Source organism: Puma concolor, chromosome A1 (genome assembly GCF_028749965.1).
Source record: "Puma concolor isolate L17-30 chromosome A1, mPumCon1.1.hap2, whole genome shotgun sequence".
NCBI classification, from domain to species: Eukaryota; Metazoa; Chordata; class Mammalia; order Carnivora; family Felidae; genus Puma; species Puma concolor.
The window spans coordinates 210,323,883-210,343,601 of record NC_141667.1 but is presented as its reverse complement, the minus strand read 5'-3'; the positions used below and the strand labels follow the sequence as shown (position 1 = coordinate 210,343,601).

Here is a 19,719-nt window from a genome sequence, read left to right as displayed (position 1 = left end):
AAAAGCTTAGTAGTCCAGGACTCACAATATAAAATGTTTTCTTCAATGTCGAGTACTCATTAAAAGAGAACCCCTGAATGATGACGAGAATTGTGAGAAATTAAGAGAGTTATCTAATATGATGGTTCCGTGGTATATTTGATGGCTTAAATATATTGATAGTTTTGAAATACGTAGGTTGTCAATGAACTTTGTTCAAATAAACTAAACACTTTTCCTCACTTCTGTTCAATATTAAATAATTTTATATTGAAACATATTTGCACCCAGTGCTCACTTTGGTAGCACGTGCACTAAGATTGGAAAGACACATAGAAGACCACCACGGCCCTTGTGCAAAGGTGACGTGCACATTCATGGAAATCTCCCAACCTAGATTTCAACTTGCAGTATATTGGAAAGTATGTAATTCAAGGACAAGAATATTCTTAATTTTTATGTGTTCCAGACATCCCATATAACTGAACATGGTGGCAGTATTTATCTTTATTTAAAAAGTTCTTGTGAGGAGGCGACATAGTAGGGGATGATGAAATTATCCAGAAAATGGTTTCTGTGAGACTTTACTTTGATATCAAGTCTTGATAACTTGTTATTTTACCTTTAGATAGTAGAGACTTACTTTCACTATAAAAATTCTGATTTTCTTGGGGCGCCTGGGTGGCTTAGTTAAGCGTCCAACTCCTGATTTTAGCTCAGGTCATGATTTCACAGATCATGAGTTCAAGCCCCAGGTCAGGCTCTGTGCTGACAATGCAGGGCCTGCTTGGGATTCTCGCTCTCCCTCTCCCTTTGCCCCTTCCCTGCTCACACTCTCTTTGTCTCTCTAAACAAACAAACAAACAAACAAACTTAAAAAAAATTCCGATTTTCTTAGTTTCCTGAATAGAACTTACACATCAGATGTAAAAGAGTAATGCTCCCCCCAACCATGATACAGCTTTGTCACTTACTGTCATTAAGTACCCATTAATACAATATTTTTGTCTGTTTATATCATGAGATGATTGATTTAAAAAATTTATAAATGTATTATGTGTGCACATTTCTTCATCTGATACATTCATTGAGAATCTCATCCTTGATGAACTTTCCATGCATGCTTATTTTACATTTATTTTCCTTGTTATCTCTGTCTTGAGTCGTAAAAGTATGCATAATGGGAATAATTACTCTTAAGCTTATGTGCCCTTTATTTCACAGTGCATTTAGAAGACCCAATCTATGAAAGAGTGACTTTCTTTTTCTCTAAAATAACTACCAATTCAAGGTGTTTATTGGTGGCAGCACGGTCCATTAACGCAATCCCCTAAGACTTGCACTCTGCTATGATGAACAGATTCTGCTACGGAAGAACATCCCAGGCAATAAAAATATAATCTCTTTTCAGAGTCATTACCCTCAGCAATTAAAGCTTTTAAAAGTAGAAAACTCATATTTTCAAGTTTTTTCATTAGGTGATTAGATTTTTTAAAAAATAGGGTGTAAATAAAGAAGTGATAGTTGGATATTTTACTCTTACAAATTAGTTCCTAAACTGATTTGCACTTTGAAGTTAGTCTAAGCTACTGAAGCAATCTTGCTCTTTTAAGAGTAACTCTGTTACAAAATTTTTCAGTTTTAAGTACTCGTTTAGTTAAAAACTCGTTAGTAACTTCTCTTGCTAATTGTTTATAAAACTAGGTATCTTGGAATAACTGTAGTTTGGAAAAACTAAACTTTGTTATATTAATTGCTGAGAAGTCACAGAAGTAAAGATCAGATAGTGTCTAAAAATGGAAATTAAAGGAGGACTCCTGGGAGAACATGAGCTTCTCCCACAATGGCTGTCTGAGGTGCAATGAACCAAGAGAAAGCCTAGGTTCTGTCCAAGATGGAATCTAACAAAAGATCCTCTTGCTCCCACAACATCCTGTGCACACATGCTCAACACTGTGATCAGTTTGGGCCATACAATCAATGTAAATGTGAACAAGAAATAAACTCTCCTGAAAAAAGGGGGCAATAATGAAACCTGACTATCTTGATGTTTTAGTACTCAGGAGAGGGAGGAAATTAGTTTCCCTTATGAATATGTGACATCTAATGGACCTCTTATGAGTTTTGTAGTTCAAACCACTTTGGAGCAAAAAGATACAAACAAAGAAAAACTCAACAAACCAAAGAAAATTTTAAAAATAACCCATCTCTTCAAAGTGAGAATTTAAATAGTCTTCTAAGTCAGTACTATTCTTGAGTAATCAACAGGTATAAAAACAAATACTCTCTGAAAGAATGTAATTTCAGCTCAGTGTCACAGTACTTCTACAAAGTTCCAAAAAAAAAATTACTTGAAATTTAAAAAGAGATATCCTAAACATGTAGAAAATAATGTACCAAAAGTGAAGGTGAGAAAAAAAGGAAGTAGGATGAGACATAACAAATTTTTAGATATTACAATAATTATATACACAACATAAAACTCATTTTAATATATGTAATGCTAAAAATAGCATTAGGTTAATATTAGTTTTATATTTTAAGCAAGGATGAAAAAACTACACATGGGTCAAATAATTAGGAAGAATCTGAAGAATTAAAAAAATATATAATTGTTGACTCTACAGTTGGTGGATTAGTTAAAATTAAATCATGAAATTAAATACTAAGTTAAAATAAAAAGATACAAAGGTTAGGTTATATTATACATAGTAAATTGGACAAAATGAATAGTAAACTGGTGGACCACAAGTAGGACTGGGAAAGCAGGGAAATCTGAAGACCTGACTCAATATGTCCCTCAGAGAGGGAAGAAAGAGTTGTCAATATGAATGCTAATGTGAATGATAAGATCCAACAGAAAAGTTAACAAAGTTATGTAAGTATAAAAATGAGAATAAGGAAGCCAAACTATCTGAAGATATAATGGATAACAATTTTTATAGGATTATTCAAAGGTATCTTTTCTCAGATCAAGAATTTTAGCAAATTCCAACAGAATAAAAAATAGTTAATTGACACATAGATAATCATTGGAAACTAAATAATATGAAGAAATATAAAAAAAATTAGGGAAAAATAATCTACAATGAGTTTGCAATTAGAATGAGAACAGGTTTTGAACAGCATGATGGAGGCCAGAGACATAAAAATAATATGTTTGAAGTTCTGAGAGAAAATAGTCTCCAGTTTTTAATTTTATAGATGGTTAAACTATCCTACCTTTTTTTTTTAATGTTTATTTTTGAGAGAGAGAGAGAGAGAGGCGGGCAAATTGCGAGTGGCAGAGGGGCAGAGAGAGGGAGATAGAATCTGAAGCAGGCTCCAGGCTCTGAGCTGTCAGCACAGAGCCTGACATGGTGCTTAAACTCACGAGCCTATGAGATGATGACTTGAACCAAAGTCGGACACTTAACTGACTGAGCTACCCAGGTGCCCCTAAACTATCCTATGTTTAATTAACAAAATTTAAGTAAATGTATTTTCAGATGAAGTGAGGAAAAACATAGAGATTCTTTCTATGTTATTCTTTGTTGTTCTATGTTATTCTATCTTATTCTTTCTATATTTTTAATACAGTAGCTTTTCTCAGATGTACTTCAGATATGAGAAAAGTGATTACAGGTGGAAATTTAGAGTTGAGGGGTTAATATTAAGTGGACACATTGCAAAATAGGTGGATAAGTGGAAATAAACCTTGACTCCATAAAAAAAAAATACAAATTCTACTATTTGAGGAAAACCAAGATAGAGCTAAAATGCTGGAATATAATGGACATACAATTGGAGAATAAGTTTTCAGAGTTTAAGCATTTTAAGATCCTTGTGTATTTTAGAATGAGGTAAAGATATTGAATAACTAGACAGGATTGAATCTGTGTATTTAAGTAGCTATGCTAATCACTAAAAACAATCATTATAATGTTTAAAGAAGTTGAAGGGAACAAATGGAATAAGGAAAAGAAGAAAAAAACTTGTTTTAAATCAAACCCAGAATGGAAGATATAAAACATTTAAAGAGAAAGTTGAAAGAAAGCACATAATGGAAATATTGAAGAACACATTAAACATTTTATTTGTATTCATTTATTTTAAAGATATTTATTTATTTTGAAAGAGAGTTTAGTTGGGGAGGGACAGAGAGAGAGGGAGAGAGAGAGTCCCAAGTAGGCTCTGTGCCCATCAGCGCAGAGCTTGACATGGTGACATGGGGCTTGATCCCAAGAACCGAACTGTGAGATCATGACCTGAGCTGAAATCAAGAGTCAGATTCTTAGACGACTGAGCCACCCAGGTGCCCCTTGAATTATCTTTTTTAAAATCAGTGAAATGTGTAGTCTCAGCAAAACACAAAATTAATTATATTCTGCTTCTAAGTCACACACATACATTTTAAAGACTGATTTATGTTGAAATTATAAAATACAAATTAGAATTACCCTACAAATACAAGCAAATAAAAGTGATATAATTATACAATTTCAGACAGATTTTAAAGGAAAAGCATTCTGAGGTTAAAAAATGTGAGTGAGGCATATGAAAAGTTGCTCAATGTATAAGGGAGCTATAATAGCTCTAAGAATACATGTAACAGTAACACCCTCTGGGGTGTGTGGGTGGCTCAGTTGAGCATTTGGCTCAGGTCATGATCTTATGGTTCATGAGTTTGAGCCCTGCATGGGACTCTCTGCTGTTAGCACAGAACCTGTTTTGGATCCTCTGTCCCTTTCTCTTGCCCTTCCCCCACTTGTGTTCTCTCTTAAAAAAAAAAAAAAAAAAAGAACAACACCCCCAAAGTTGTAAAGCATATTTTATAGGTCTTTTCTTTAAGAAATTGATAAATATACCAACATATAAGGAAAGACTTAAAAATACCTTCATAAGGTATTGATAGATGCTCAAAACAAAAATAGCAAAAAATGTCTGCTGTATATAACATAGAGAATATCACTTACAAACTTTATACCTGGACATATGTCCACTAAAATATATATTTTGAAGTACACATAGGACATTTATAAAAATTGACCTGTATGCTAAGCCATAAAAATGAGCTTAACAAATTTCAAATAACTGATGATATTGTGTTCATACTCCAATTACATAACCATTTACATAAATAAATAAGTAAACAACCCTTAGTCATCTATACTAAACAATATTTTTAACATTCAGCCAAAAATTACAAGTTACACAGAAAGATAAAGAAAAAACAGTCTGAAGAGACAAAGCAAATCTAAAAGTTAGACTCAGATGTGATACTGATGTTGGAAAGATCAGACAAATTTGAGATAACTCTGATAAATATTTTAGAGGTTCTAATGGGAAAAGTAGACAAAATGGAAATTAACAAAAATAATTTTAAAATGATAGAAACCAGAAAAAACAGTAAAAGAAATAAAGAATGCCTTTGATGTGCTTATCTGTACCGGGGACAGACCTGAGGAATTTTTCTGTGGTTTTGAAGATAGGTCAACAAAAAAATAAAAATTATAGTTTTTACATTTAAAACTTTGAGATAAGCTGGCATAGATCTTTGGCATTTTCACTCTCTTTGATATCTCCAGTCGTAATGTCAATAGTGATTCTAATAAGAAATCACAAACATTTTCTTGTTGACATATTGTTTTAAATGAAATGAAGTACTATTACTTCTAGGATATGAGCTGAAGCATGTTTGAGAAAAGTAGTTTCCCTGAAGCTCAATTAAATCAGCATATTGTCGACCTTGGCAATATACAGAGGAATATGTAGTTTAACTTTACTGGGAGTGGATTTCTTGGCTATAAATAATCATTAGGATGCATTTTCATCAAAACTTCTTTAGGGTCTTTTCATAATTATGGCTACAATTTATTACCATCCATTCCTATTATGTGGCTGGACATACAGTCAGGTAGTTTTTATATTAACTCTCAACAAATATGAAAAATAGATTTTATATCTTCATTTTTCAGAAGAGTACTACAGCTCAGTATCACATAGCTGCAAGTGGCTGGGCTAGGATTTGATAGTTGTCTGAGAGTTTGATAGCTATTTCCCTAACAATCCTGTAAAGCAGCAACAAGATGAAAGTGGTCTAAGTGATAAACTACATTAGGTTAGTTAATTTTATCACTGTTTTTGCCAAAGTTCTAGTCAAGGCATTTGTAACAAATGCATTGGCTGTGTGTCTGTTATGCTGAATCAGCACCATAGATTTGGTTAAAATTAGAATGCGCTAATTGTATTCTATTTCATTAGAAAAGAATATATCATTATGGGAAGGGGATGATGAGGGAAGATTTTTAAGAAATGTGAGCAACAGGCAAAAAGAAAATAAGTGGGACATCTCTAAAGAAAGTAGTTCTGATACTAGAAGGAGTCACTTTAATGATGCAGTAAAGTGTATCATTTGATCCTTTAACGTAAATTGGTAGAAAAAAATTAATTTTCTAAAATATTTAGAAATTCAAGCTAATAATACATTCGTTTATATTTTTAGTGATTCACCTACAAAAATGATGGCCTTGCATTTTGAAAAGAGCGTGGGTTTTAGAATTGAATCTGTGCTCAGTTCCCAACACTTTCATTTATTGTTTAGCTGTATGGTATTAGGCTAATTATTTAAACATTTTTAAAATGGGCATAATATCCTAAGGCAAGGAAAACAAAAGTAAAAATAAACTATTGAAACTACATCAAAATAAAAAGCTTTTGAAGAGTGAATGAAACTATCCATAAAACAAGAAGGCAATCTACTGAATGGGAGAAGATATTTACAAATTGTAAATCTGATAAGGGATTAGTATCCAAAATACATAAACTATACAACTCAGCACCCAACAAACCAACAATCAGATTAAAATTAGGTGGAAGACCTGAATAGACATTTTCCCAAAGAAGACATACAGATGGCCAGCAGACACATGAAAAGATGTTCAACATTACTAATTATCAGGGAACTGCAAATCAAAACCACAATGAGATATCACCTTACATCTGTAAGAATGGATAGAATCAAAAAGACAAGAAATAACAAGTGTTGGTGAGGATGTGGAGAAAGAGGAACTGTCATGCACTGTTGGTGGAAAACTGTACAGAGTTTTCTCAAAAAATTGAAAATAGTAATACGCTATGATCTAATATCACTACTGGATATTTACTCAAAGCAAAAAAAAAAAAAAAAAACAATTCAAAAATATATATGCACCTTGTTTGTGCTTGTTGCAGCATATTTACAATAGCCAGCATATGGAAGGAAACTGAGTGTCCGTGGATGAGTAAATGGATGGACCAGAGGGTATTATGCTAAGTGAAATTAGACTAAGAAAGACAAATATATGATTTCACTCATATGTGGAATCTAAAAACAAAGCAAAGGAATAAACAAAATGCAGAATCAGGCCTGTAAATACAGAGAACAAACTGATGATTGCCAGAGGGAAAGGGATTGGAGGGATGGGCAAGATAGGTGCAGGGGAGTGGGAGATACATGCTTGCAGTTATGGAATGAATAAGGCATGGAAATAAAGGTACAGCATAAGGAATATAGTCAATGTATTGTAACAGCGTATGATAACAGATGGTGCCTGCACTTGTGGTGAATATAGCATAACATATAGAGATGTTGAATCCCTATTTTGTATACCTTAAACTTATGTAACATTGTGTGTCACTTGTATTCAAATAAAAACTTTTTTTTTTTTTTTTTAAAGGCATAATATCATCCCCATCCCAACCACTGTAGGTTTGTTGTCAGGTTAAATGGGATGCATGTAAATCACCTAATCCAGACTTGTTTCTTCTTAGTCAGTTGTTATAACCTTATGACTTAAGAGAAATTGTATGGTGGACTCTTAAAAGTTTTTATGACCGGAGACTTTATATCTTAAATGTTTATTTATTTGTTTTTGAGAGAGAGACAGAGAGAGAGAGAGAGTGAGTGATCACATGTGGGGGACAGGCAGAGAGAGAGGGAGACAAAATCCAATGTAGGCTCAACACAGCCAGTGCAGAGCTCGATGTGGGGCTGGAACTCACGAACCATGAGATCATGACCTGAGCCTAAATCATGAGTCGGATGCTTAACCAACTGAGCCACCCAGGCACCCACAAAATAAATCGAAATTATTGTCTCCAAAATATGTCATCAGACCTGCGTACACATTTTCATACATCTGACAAGGCAAATGTACTGATCACTACTAATTTATAGGACTTATTCGTATAATTTAGGGAAAAAAATCTTTATCTGTTCCAAAAGAGCAAACATATACTATTTTTCTTTGAAGCATGGGGGATAGTCTAAGAATTAAACTCATTACAAGAAGTATATATATTTTTAATTACATTTATAACATATGCATATATATATATTATTTTATTTTTTGATTTCCTGAACTCCAAGTCCATGTATAATGAAATACACCAAGTAGACTATATCATGATGTTTGAGGTGAGAGCTATCACTTTAAACATCTATTTTGAAAGTATATATCAAATGTACTTTAGGTTGACTTTTTTATAATTGCTAATTATTACTCTAATTCACCTATAATTACTATAATTACCTTATTCATAATTAGGGCACCAAAGGCCCAATTAAGGTCCCAATTAAAGGCTAAGACTGTATGGCTCCTAACATTTGAACTGAGACAGAAGAAAGTGGTTAAGAGGAACAGTCTCAAAATGGCTGCTAAGATTGCAAGGGCTTCCTTCAGGTTACAGTAAGGAAAGATCTGAACAAATTTGACGATAATTCAAGTAGAAACACACTGCCATCATATTTACCATCTTTGTATTATTGCATAGATATTTTAAAATTAACCCTCGGGGCGCCAGGGTGGCGCAGTCGGTTAAGTGTCCGACTTCAGCCAGGTCACGATCTCGCAGTCCGTGAGTTCGAGCCCCGCGTCAGGCTCTGGGCTGATGGCTCAGAGCCTGGAGCCTGTTTCCGATTCTGTGTCTCCCTCTCTCTCTGCCCCTCCCCCGTTCATGCTCTGTCTCTCTCTGTCTCAAAAATAAATAAAATTAACTCTCTTCTGTTTTCCCTTTGTCCTGTTCTGTTACTTGGAAAATATTTAACCAAGTGATATTTACTGATTTTGATTTCTAATACTGTCATTTTCAGATCTACTTACTGACCTGGCCTTTATAATTCTTTTAATTTTTCTTTTCAATCATACTTTTAGTGGCTTATTGCTGTTGCTGCTATTGTTGTATTATTGTTGTTGTCATCATCATCCATATCAAATATGATTCATTTCAAGAAGGTAGAAGTCCAAATAACAGAATCCATTTATCTCAGTTTTACTGTTTTTGTAAATTTACTCCAAGCTTTATGTATATTTTCTGTAGTGTAATAGATAACAAGGGCCACTGAATTTTTAAAAATATTAGGCCAAAAAATATCTTTCTTTGCCTGTTTTTAGTAGTCCTCAGCAACAAAATTAAAGTGAAGAATGAACGTGGGGTGCCTGGGTGGCTCAGTCAGTTAAGCATCCGACTTTGACTCAGGTCATGGTCTCATAGTCTGTGAGTTTGAGCCCCATGGTGGGCTCTGTGCTCAGAGCACAGAGCCTGGAGCTGCTTTGATTCTGTGTCTCCCTCTCTCGCTACCCCTCCCCTGCTTATGCTGCGTCTCTGTTTCTCAAAAATAAATAAATGTTTAAAAAAGTGTAAAAAAATGAAGAATAAATGTAAAATAGGTGTTTACTACACCACATTCTTTGCTGGAAGCTGTTGCCAGTGGCCTTATTTTCAAAAACACCTAAAACTAAGCAGCATCAAACTGTAGAAGACACATATTGCATAGCCCAGGATGTGATGATGAAGACAGATCCATATCACCACTGATTTTTAAAAGCTGTATCAAAACTCATTTTGTGAATAAAGAATGTCATAAAACTGAGCACAAATAGGCCACTAATCAAATACCTATATCTTTTCAAGGAATCCAAATATAATATATTGAATCAAACTAGATTTCATTTCATCACCCTAAGTCTACTTAACAGGATTTTACTTGGATCAAAGTATTCATCTAAAATGAAGATTGATCTGAGCAACTGTGATCTTTGTGTCTTTCTGACAGTCATGTTTCAGTTTTATAAGCTAAGAAGATCTGCATACAATATATAGAGAGAGCATACACACACACACACACACACACACACACAAACATGTGTATATATGTTTCACTGAGTTCAAGGCTAATTAAATGCAATATCAGAGCCATTAGTTGAAGAAGCAAGAGTAATACAGGCAAAAATAATGTCTTCATTATTTCAAATTGTATAATATTATTCATTGTGTATTTATTATGTTTAAGCAACTTACTCAGAAATACCTTCAAAATTTATGTGGCCAAAACTTCTTAAAGGCATCTAAGAACCTAGAGTTAATGCATATCTTTAAGATATAAGTTAATTGAAGCACCGGGACATATCCTGTTTTATGAAAACAAAATGTCATGCATTCTTACTTGGAAACCAAGTTAATTGCCCAAGGAGGACTAACATTTTAAAGGTAGATTGTGAAAGCTACATCGTATAAGTTTGAAAGTGAGTTTTGAATACATAGTCACCTTGAACTTAAATATTAAAAATATAAGATCGATGCCCATCATTATGTTTTAGCTTGAGGATATAAAATACATTGATTTAACCATGGATCATTTAAGACCCTTAATTCATTGTAACTAAAGGTACTCATCTTATTCAAAAAGAGAATTTTGAGTGGTATGTAAAAGAATATAACATTTGAGATCTTGGCTACTGAATTCAGACTCCCTTGTTTTGAAGTTCGTTAAAGGTTATGGGAAATTAGAAAGCTATTTAATCACTCTGTCCTACCAACTCTGCAAATAAGAGTATAATTAGTACCCAGTTCATTCATGTCTTAGGGATTAAATGGTCTACATGTAGAAAACACTTACAGCTGCCTTCTATGTAGTACATTAAATATCTAATTACTATTATTATTATTATTATTATTACTATTATAAATTACTATAATGTTACATATTGATAAATCTACTCCAGATGGATTTGAATATCTATTGCCAGGGATGTGGTAGATGGAAAAAAAGATAGTTGATCTAATAATAATAAATGGTGAAGCACACGAACACAACAAAACTTGGTATCTAATACCACACAATCACTCTATTCTAAGATTAAGACTGAGGGAGGGGTGGCACCTGGGTGGCTCAGTCAGTTGAGTATCCAACTTCGGCTCAGGTTATGATCTCGTGGTTCATGGTTTCGAGCCTCGTGTCAGGCTCTGTGCTGACAGCTCAGAGCCTGGAGCCTGCCTCAGATTCTATGGCTCCCTTTCTCTCTGCCCCTCCTCTGCTCACACTCTCTCTGTGTCTCAAAAATAAATAAACTTAAAAAAAAATTAAATAATTAGGACTAGGAGGTATGTATTTTGTGTCAGCAAAAAACTTTAAGGAAAAATGTGAGCAAAGCACACAAGTGAAAATTTCTGAGCATAACTATTACAAAGTTAGAAGTGAAACAGAGTTAGGGCGCCTGGGTGGATTAGTCAGTTGAGCATATGACTCGATTTTGGCTCAGGTCATGATCCCAGGGTCATGGAATTGAGCTCCACATTGGGCTCCCTGCTGAGTGTAGAGCCTGCTTGGGATATTCTCTCTCTCTCTCTCTCTCTCTCTCTGTCTCTCTGTGTCTATCTCTCTTTGCCCTTTCCCCCCCTCTTGCTCTCTCCAAAAGAAAAAAAAAAAATAAGTGAAACAGTTGAATTCTGGGCAAGTAAGAATGAGTTGTGAGCAGGAATATTAACAGCACACAACTAAGAATGATTTCAGAGGGCTCAGATTGGAGGATTTAAACCAAAGAATTACATTTCCAGTCTTTACACGATCTTAGGTCAATAAAGCTAAAATTTTTTTTAAATGTCTAATAATATATTATGCTAATATATGCAGATAATATTCTGTATGAATTCCCCAGTATGTATATTGTAATGAACCTTTAACTTACGGTAAAGAAAATATGTATAAATACAGAATTCATAAATGATAATAGCCAATTTTTGTCAACTACATATTTTTTTAGAGCTATAACAAGCATGTTATAGGAATCTTTTCATTTGTCTGCAAAATCCTGTAAAGAAGTACATTATCAGAACTATTCTTGAACTAACTTTATAGACACAATTTACATATAGTAAAATTCACTATTTTTAAGTGCACAGGTCACTGAGTTATGAAAAGTATGTATTTATGGGTAAACAACACCACTGTTAATGATACATTACTTCTACTAGAAATAAAAGATGAAATTAAAATTTAAAAATACATAACAATATCCAAAGCATGAAATATTTGGTGGTAAATACAGTTAAATATGCACAAGACCTGTACACTGAAAAATATAAAATATTGCCTGTAAAAACAAAAGTAAGACTAAATAAATAATGATATATACTATGCTCATGGATTGGTGGAATCCAAATTGTTGTACTCTTTTGCTTGAATCTGACAAAGTAATGTCACTTTGGTCATAAACAGAAATGAATATTTGAGAAGAAATTATTACTCTGTAGGTGAAATCAGTTCTTTTGCCTACATGGCCCTATTGATTGTTCAATACTTCAATGCTGTTTCAAGCAGTTTTAACATAATTCCCCTAGTACTGTGTTGTCCAGTATTTTAGCCTTCTTGAGCGGCAGTGTTTTTTCAATGCCCTAGGCACTTCATGGCAAATGTCACTTTGAAGAGCTCACTTAGCCCTTCAGGCCAGTAGTGCAAGTCATTTGTATTCCTGCTGCAGGTCTGAGTGATACCACACCTCTTCAAGCGAGCCCCAAAGAGAACATACCTCACGTGGTATGCCTGCTAAACTATAAGGGCAGATGGCTGCTTTATTATTGGTTCCTGGTGAAATACGAAATTGCTGAGCAAGCTTTTAAGATTTCTTTTTTGCAGTGGTGTAAAGTGTGATTTTTTTAAATAAAGTTTTAATCTAATATTAAAATTTATTTTGTGTATGGACCTAGAACAGAACTGACAAGGTTCCTTTTATGTGCAGCAAAAATGTCTAAATGTTATACTCACAGTTTTTTGTATTGTAGGAAATGCATGAAAAATTCTTAGTGATAGGGGAACGGCCTCTAGGACCTTAGACATCAGTTTTAAAAGATAGATTGTTATACCTATAAATTTGTCTCTCCTGGAACTGACATCCAAGGTCCCAGGATCTTTTTTCCATTCACTGAAGATTTTTTATGCAATTCCTACAGCACACTGTATTCTATTCTTTGCAAGAAATGTTCAACCATTAATATTACAGAGACAGCAAGACACCTTGCCTACTGCCAAAAATAAAAGGGAGAAATTAAAAGTGGGGGCACAATGTACCATACCTATCAACATTTTAAAGAAAAACAAAGGTTTAATTACCAAGAAAGTTACTAGTTATGTTAATTACACTCAAGTACAAGAACATGCTGTGTATATTTAGAAAAGATAAAGAATGCAGTGATGTACAATGATATCTTTTGGTAAAATCATTTGAGCTAGTTTTTTTTTAAATAATTAAAAAAATAAACTGATTTTTTTCTCAATGAGTTTGTGATGAGAATCTTTGAAGTTCAAATATAAAAGAAAAAGATACAATCATAGGTCTCCATCCTAATGGAACAGAATTTTTATTTTATGATAATTGTCACATTGAAAATTGGTCAATTTAACACTGGAAGTCCTATGTCCATAAGAAGAACTTGGCTAACAATTTAAGGAAGTTTTTGATTTGGAGGATGCATGTAGCCTCGAATACCATATTCATTCACAGTAATAAAATCTGCTTCATTTTTTCATTGCCCATATATCTGTGATTTCGTATAATATCTGGAGTATCTTAAAATTATTTTTCTTATTTAAATATAGTAATAATGGGTTACTGCCAATAGTCACACTATATATTCTTTACTAGACATAGCCTAATTTTTTTATTATTAAAAAAAACAGAAATTTCAGAACACCAACAAAGAGACTAACGTTATTTGAAAAAAGTACAAACCGTATTTAGATATTACTTTGGTGGCTTTAGCCCTCTGATTATATTATTTCAGTTTTATGCTTGTAAAGAAAATTCTTTTTCTTCTCTATGTGTTCAAGCAAAACAGGAAACCTGACATTTCAGAGTGTAGATTCAAAGAATTTGATCCAGCAAAAATTGTCTCTGATGACTTCCAGTCATATTTATTGTTTCATATGAGATGGAGTTGATAGGAAAGTCTTCTGTTTTCCAATAGGATAATTAAATAATAATAGAGATTTAAGACAGGAAACTATTACCCATTATAATTTCGAGTGTTACAGTGATGAGGAAAAAAAAATCCTTAGATACAGAGAACAGCTTGGTGGTTGCCAGAGGCAGGGACTGGTGGGTGGGCAAAGTGGTCATGAAGGTGGTCAAAATGTACAATATTGCAGTTACAAAATAAATAAGTCATGGGGATGTAATGTGCAGTATGGTGACTATAGTTAATAATACTATAACGTGTACTTAGAAGTTTCTAAAAGAGTAAATCTTAAAAGTTCTCATTATAAGAAATAAGTTTTTATAACTATATATGGTGATGGATCTTAGCTGGATTTATCATGAAGATCATATCACAGTATGTGCAAATACTGAATCATTATGTTGTACACTTCAAACTAATATAATATGTCAGTTATACCTTATTAAAAATGAATAACAAGAAAATGAAACTCAATTTAAACAAATAGGCAAAAGATGTGCAACATCATTAGTCATATGATTAGTCTATTAGATTGCTAAAATAAAAGAGACTGACAACTTTAAGTGCTGGAGAGGATATGGAGCAACTATAAACCTCACATGTTATTACTTGAAATGTAAAATATGATTACAAATTTGTTTTTTGGTAGTTTCTTTAAAATATAAAATTGCAGCTACCAATTCACTCTGCTCCAGGATTCTCTCCAGGACAACACACTACCCTTAATTGCCATTTCTCACTAGACTCCTTTGGGCCATGACCGTTTTCTGGATTTACTTTGTTTTTGAAGACTTGAGAGATTTGAAGCGTAAGGTGTTTGTAGAATATGAATTGATTGGTATTTGTGGTTTTTCTTATGATTAGACTAGGGCTATGATGTTTTGGGAGGAAGGATACAAAGGTAGAATTTTTTTTTTTTTATCACATAATATCAAAGGTACATACTATAAATAGGACTTATCATGATTGATGTTAACCTTGATATGGCTAAGGTAGTGTTTGTCAGATGTCTCCACTATACAGTTGGTCTTCCCCCACTCTCCCTTGTCATAATGTGTACTTCAGAGAAAATGACTTTTTTCAGCTTACACTGTATTTCTGTTACTGAATTCTAAATTTAATGTATTATGACCTGAGAACATGCTTTTTGTGATTTCCATTCAATTTGTTCAGATGCGCTTTATGCCTTGAAATTTGGTCTATTTTGGTAAATGTTTGTCAAATCTTGAATGTGTAGTCTCTTATTAGATGGAGTATTCTATAGACATTAATTAGATTATGTTTGTTAGTGCTGATCACACTAACCTTTTCTTTATTGATTTTTTTTTTTTAATGTTCTTATTCTATCAATTAGTGGCGGATAGGTATGAAGTCTCCTACTATTAATGGTTTTGTCTATTTTTTCTTCTCAGTTCTCAGTTTTTGTCTCAGATTTTGATGCTCTGTTGTTAGGTGCATAAACATTTGAAATTGTTAGCTATTCTGTGAGAACTGACTTCTTTATCATTTTGTAATTCTCCTCTTTATCTCTAGTAGTTTTCCTTGTTTGGATATCTTCTTTGTCTTAAACTAGTGTAACTATTTGTTTTCATTTGGCATCTTTAATGATTTCTTTTGGTGATTTCCTTATTTTTAAGGCTTTTTTTTAGAGCAGTTTTAGGTTTACAACAAAGTTAAGAGGGAGATGCAGAGATTTTCTGTATACTTCTTGCCCTCACACATGCATATCCTTCACCATTATCAGCATCACTCACCCGAATGGTGAGTTTTTACCAAAATGAACCTACGTTGACATATCATAATTACCCAAAGTCCATAATTTATCTTAGGGTTCATTTTTGGTAATCATTCTATGGATTTGGACAAATGTATAATGACATATATCATTACAATATCATACAAAGTACTTTCATTGCCCTAAAAGTCCTCTGTGCTGTCTTTGTATTTCTGTCTCCAAATTTAGAGGCAGTGGTTTGCCCCATGTCTTCTCCTTACTTGAGGATCTAAGAAGTGTGTTTATTTTTCAGTCTACTAAGCATTTTACTTATGTTAGTATAAAATGGCAACCTCCAAGCTTATTATGTATGGAATTTGAAACTGGAGGTTTAAAGATTTCCTCTTAATTTAGTTTCCTCCAACTTGAGTTCCATGTCTAGGTGTCATTTTTTTTTTTTTTTTTTTTTTAAATTTTTTTTCAATGTTTGTTTATTTTTGGGACAGAGAGAGACAGAGCATGAACGGGGGAGGGGCAGAGAGAGAGGGAGACACAGAATCGGAAACAGGCTCCAGGCTCTGAGCCATCAGCCCAGAGCCCGACGCGGGGCTCGAACTCACGGACCGCAAGATCGTGACCTGGCTGAAGTCGGACGCTTAACCGACTGCGCCACCCAGGCGCCCCTAGGTGTCATTTTTTGATATTTACCCTGCTTGGTGTTCTATGAGCTTTCTGGATCAATGGTTTGGTGTCTTGCCTTGATAAAGTTCTTAGTTACTGTTATATCAGTTATTTCTTTTGTTCTATTCTTTCTTTACTCCTGGTATTCCAATAAAAGTCCTACTATACTTTTTGGAATTGTGTAACATTTATTGGGTATTGTATTCCTTTTTTCTTAATTTTTAAATAAATTATTTTAATTCATCTGGAGTAAGATTTATTAAAAATATATAAATCTAATTAATATGGTTATGTAATATATTAAAAATACTATATATTTTATATATGTGTTTTATACATTTACTATTATATATTACATTGTACATATGTTAAAAGTAATGGTGAAATAAAGACGTTTCTTCTGTGTAACTAACCACTAATCATTATCTGAAAATAACCTCCATATTCACTGTGGCAGGCAGACTTTAAAATGAACCCTAACAATTCCTGTGTTTTGGTATTCGTTCCTTATATAGTCTCTTTCTTATGTGAGCCAAGCTGAGGACTTCCTTCTAACCAAAGAAATGTAACAAGGGTAATGGGATATCACTACCATGGTTATACTCTGTAAGACTATGGCTTACATCATCGCAGACTCTCTCACTTACTGGATTTGACGAAGAAAACTTCATCATGTTGGAGAGGTCCGCAAGCAAGAAACTGAGAATGGCCTCTGACCAACAAGGGACTGAGGCCCACAGTCCCAACAACCTGTGAGGAACTGAAATGTGCCAGTAACCATGTGAACATGGAAGCATTTCTTTCCCCAGTGGAACCTTCAAATGAAGCCTCAGTCCTGCTTGGTTCCTTAAATTCTGACTTGTGAGAGACCCAGAAGCAGAGGAGCCAGTTAAGCCATGCCGGAATTCCTGACCCATTGAAACTGAGAGAGAGTAAAGGTGTGTTGTTTGAAACCACCATATTTGTTATAATTTGTTATGTACCAATATATATTTAATAAACCTATCGAACAGAGATTGCTAAATACCGGAATACCTATCTAATGGAATACTAGTGAAAAACAAAGATAAATGCACTTGTGATGCATGCAAAATCATGGTTCAGTTGCTGAGACATTATGCTGAGTTAAAGAAGCAGTACATAAATATGTACTAACTCTTGGGACCCTTTTCAAATATGGATTCTAAAAATCACAAAAGTATATAAAGATAATTCAAAAAAGTCAGAATAAAAGGAAAGGACTGATTAGAAAGATAAATGAGGGAACTCTATAGAAATTTGTCATTTCTATTTAGAGGTGTGCATTGCATGGTTGAACACACTGGTCAAAACTTGTTGAGCTTTACACTTTACATATGTGCATCTCACTGTTGGCCAAAAACAAAGTGAACAAATAAAAAAAATGACTAAAATTCTATAAAATGTCAGTTATTTGTTGCATAGCAATGGAAAGAAGAGGGATAGTCCTTGCCTTTAATGAATTTATAGAAGAGAATCATTTAATAATAATTGAAAGCATTATATTTCTTATAAAAGGAGAATTAGAGGATGATATGACCATATAAAAACTTGTGTCTACCCTACTTTTTCTAGCTGTAGAATACCTGCATTTTTTCTGCCAGTTATTACTATATCTTGTTCATATCTTGCTATTTAGTTATAACTACTGATCTGACTATGAATTGTCACATGCTGGGTTTATTTTTTACCATGAAGTAAAGTTCGATATTACTAGCCTAACCTTTCTGTTTTACAGTTTAGAAAAACTTTTATGTCTCTAGACTTGGCTAGGATTCTAGGCTTATATTCATCCTTGGCTGCGATGTGAATAGGGGAATCAGTGATTATTTTCATTAGGTTTCATCATCTGAAAGCATAGTGACAGTCATTTCCTTGGCAATGGGAATGTTTTAATGTAAATTTATCCTTAAAAAGGAGTCACTTATTCACTTAAGAGTTGGTTGTAACAATTGCTGCAGTTACATAGTGAACAGCAAGTCTATTTTACTAGTGTATAGCTGCATTCGTGTCATTTACTAAGGAAAAACAAGACAAAACAACTACAGGAACAACTCATGGTGCTGTAGTTAACACTTTTGTTTGTACTCTGAAGTTGTCTCCATTTGAAACTTTCTGACTAAAAGGCACATTGGTAATGAACCGATTATTGTATAGATCTCCTAGTTCCATAAATTCCCATTTACTAATTCATTGCCTAATGTGCAGTTATATCAGGTGACGAAGTTTTGGTTTGTAAACTTTGTTTCTTTTTTTCCTTGTTAACATAAAAAAATAGAACCTCTTCCATTTACTAATATATTTCCTTCTCTTAAAGCATTCTTTTTTCCTTCTTCATATTATGGTTACTTGAGATCTTATATTAAGTCCCTCTGCTTCATCCACTGCTTATTGTGCCAGTTTAATTTGATCTTAAAGGGTTTGAGGTAGGCCAGAGGTTAAAACTCTTTAGACTTTTCCTCATTTCCGTTTTACTTACTTTAGAAGTGCCTGTCATCACTTACTCTTTAAAACCTTTTTTTGTTTAATTCATTCATGATCATATGTTCGTATTATTCTTACTAAATCAGTTAAACTACTTCCTTTCTGGACAAAATGGATTCTCCAGTGCAAGAAAGCTATAGTCTCTTAAAAAGTATTAGCAGACACTTTGACACAATATTCTCAAAGGATGTGCCATGCTCTCTTTGATACCATTATATGCATCAATATCTGCATCACAAATTATTTAAGTTCTTTGACGTTTAATTTCTTTTTAATGTTTATTTTTGAAAGAGAGAGTGAGAGTGACAGAGCATGAGTGGAGTAGGGGGAGAGAGACACACACACAGAAATCCAAAACAGGCTCCAGGCTCTGAGCTGTCAGTCAGCACAGAGCCTGATGCAGGGCTTGAACTCATGAGCCATGAGGTCATGACCTGAGCCGAAGTTGGACGCTTAACTGACTGAACCACCCAGGCACCCCTAAGTTCTTTGACTTTTAAATACAACTCCTTTCATTGTATTATAACTGGTAGTTTGATAATTATGATACTGCAAATTTTTTATTGTTGAATCTGGTGAATATGTATTAC

General features: G+C 33.6%; 1 non-coding gene across 1 annotated transcript; it reads left to right on the top strand.

Moving 5' to 3' along the window:
• The first annotated feature begins 269 nt into the window (after nucleotides 1-269).
• LOC112861855 (U6 spliceosomal RNA) lies at nucleotides 270-376 on the top strand. Its single transcript, XR_003223735.1, has one exon. It is a non-coding gene; the product is annotated as a U6 spliceosomal RNA (small nuclear RNA).
• Nucleotides 377-19,719: the final 19,343 nt, after the last annotated feature.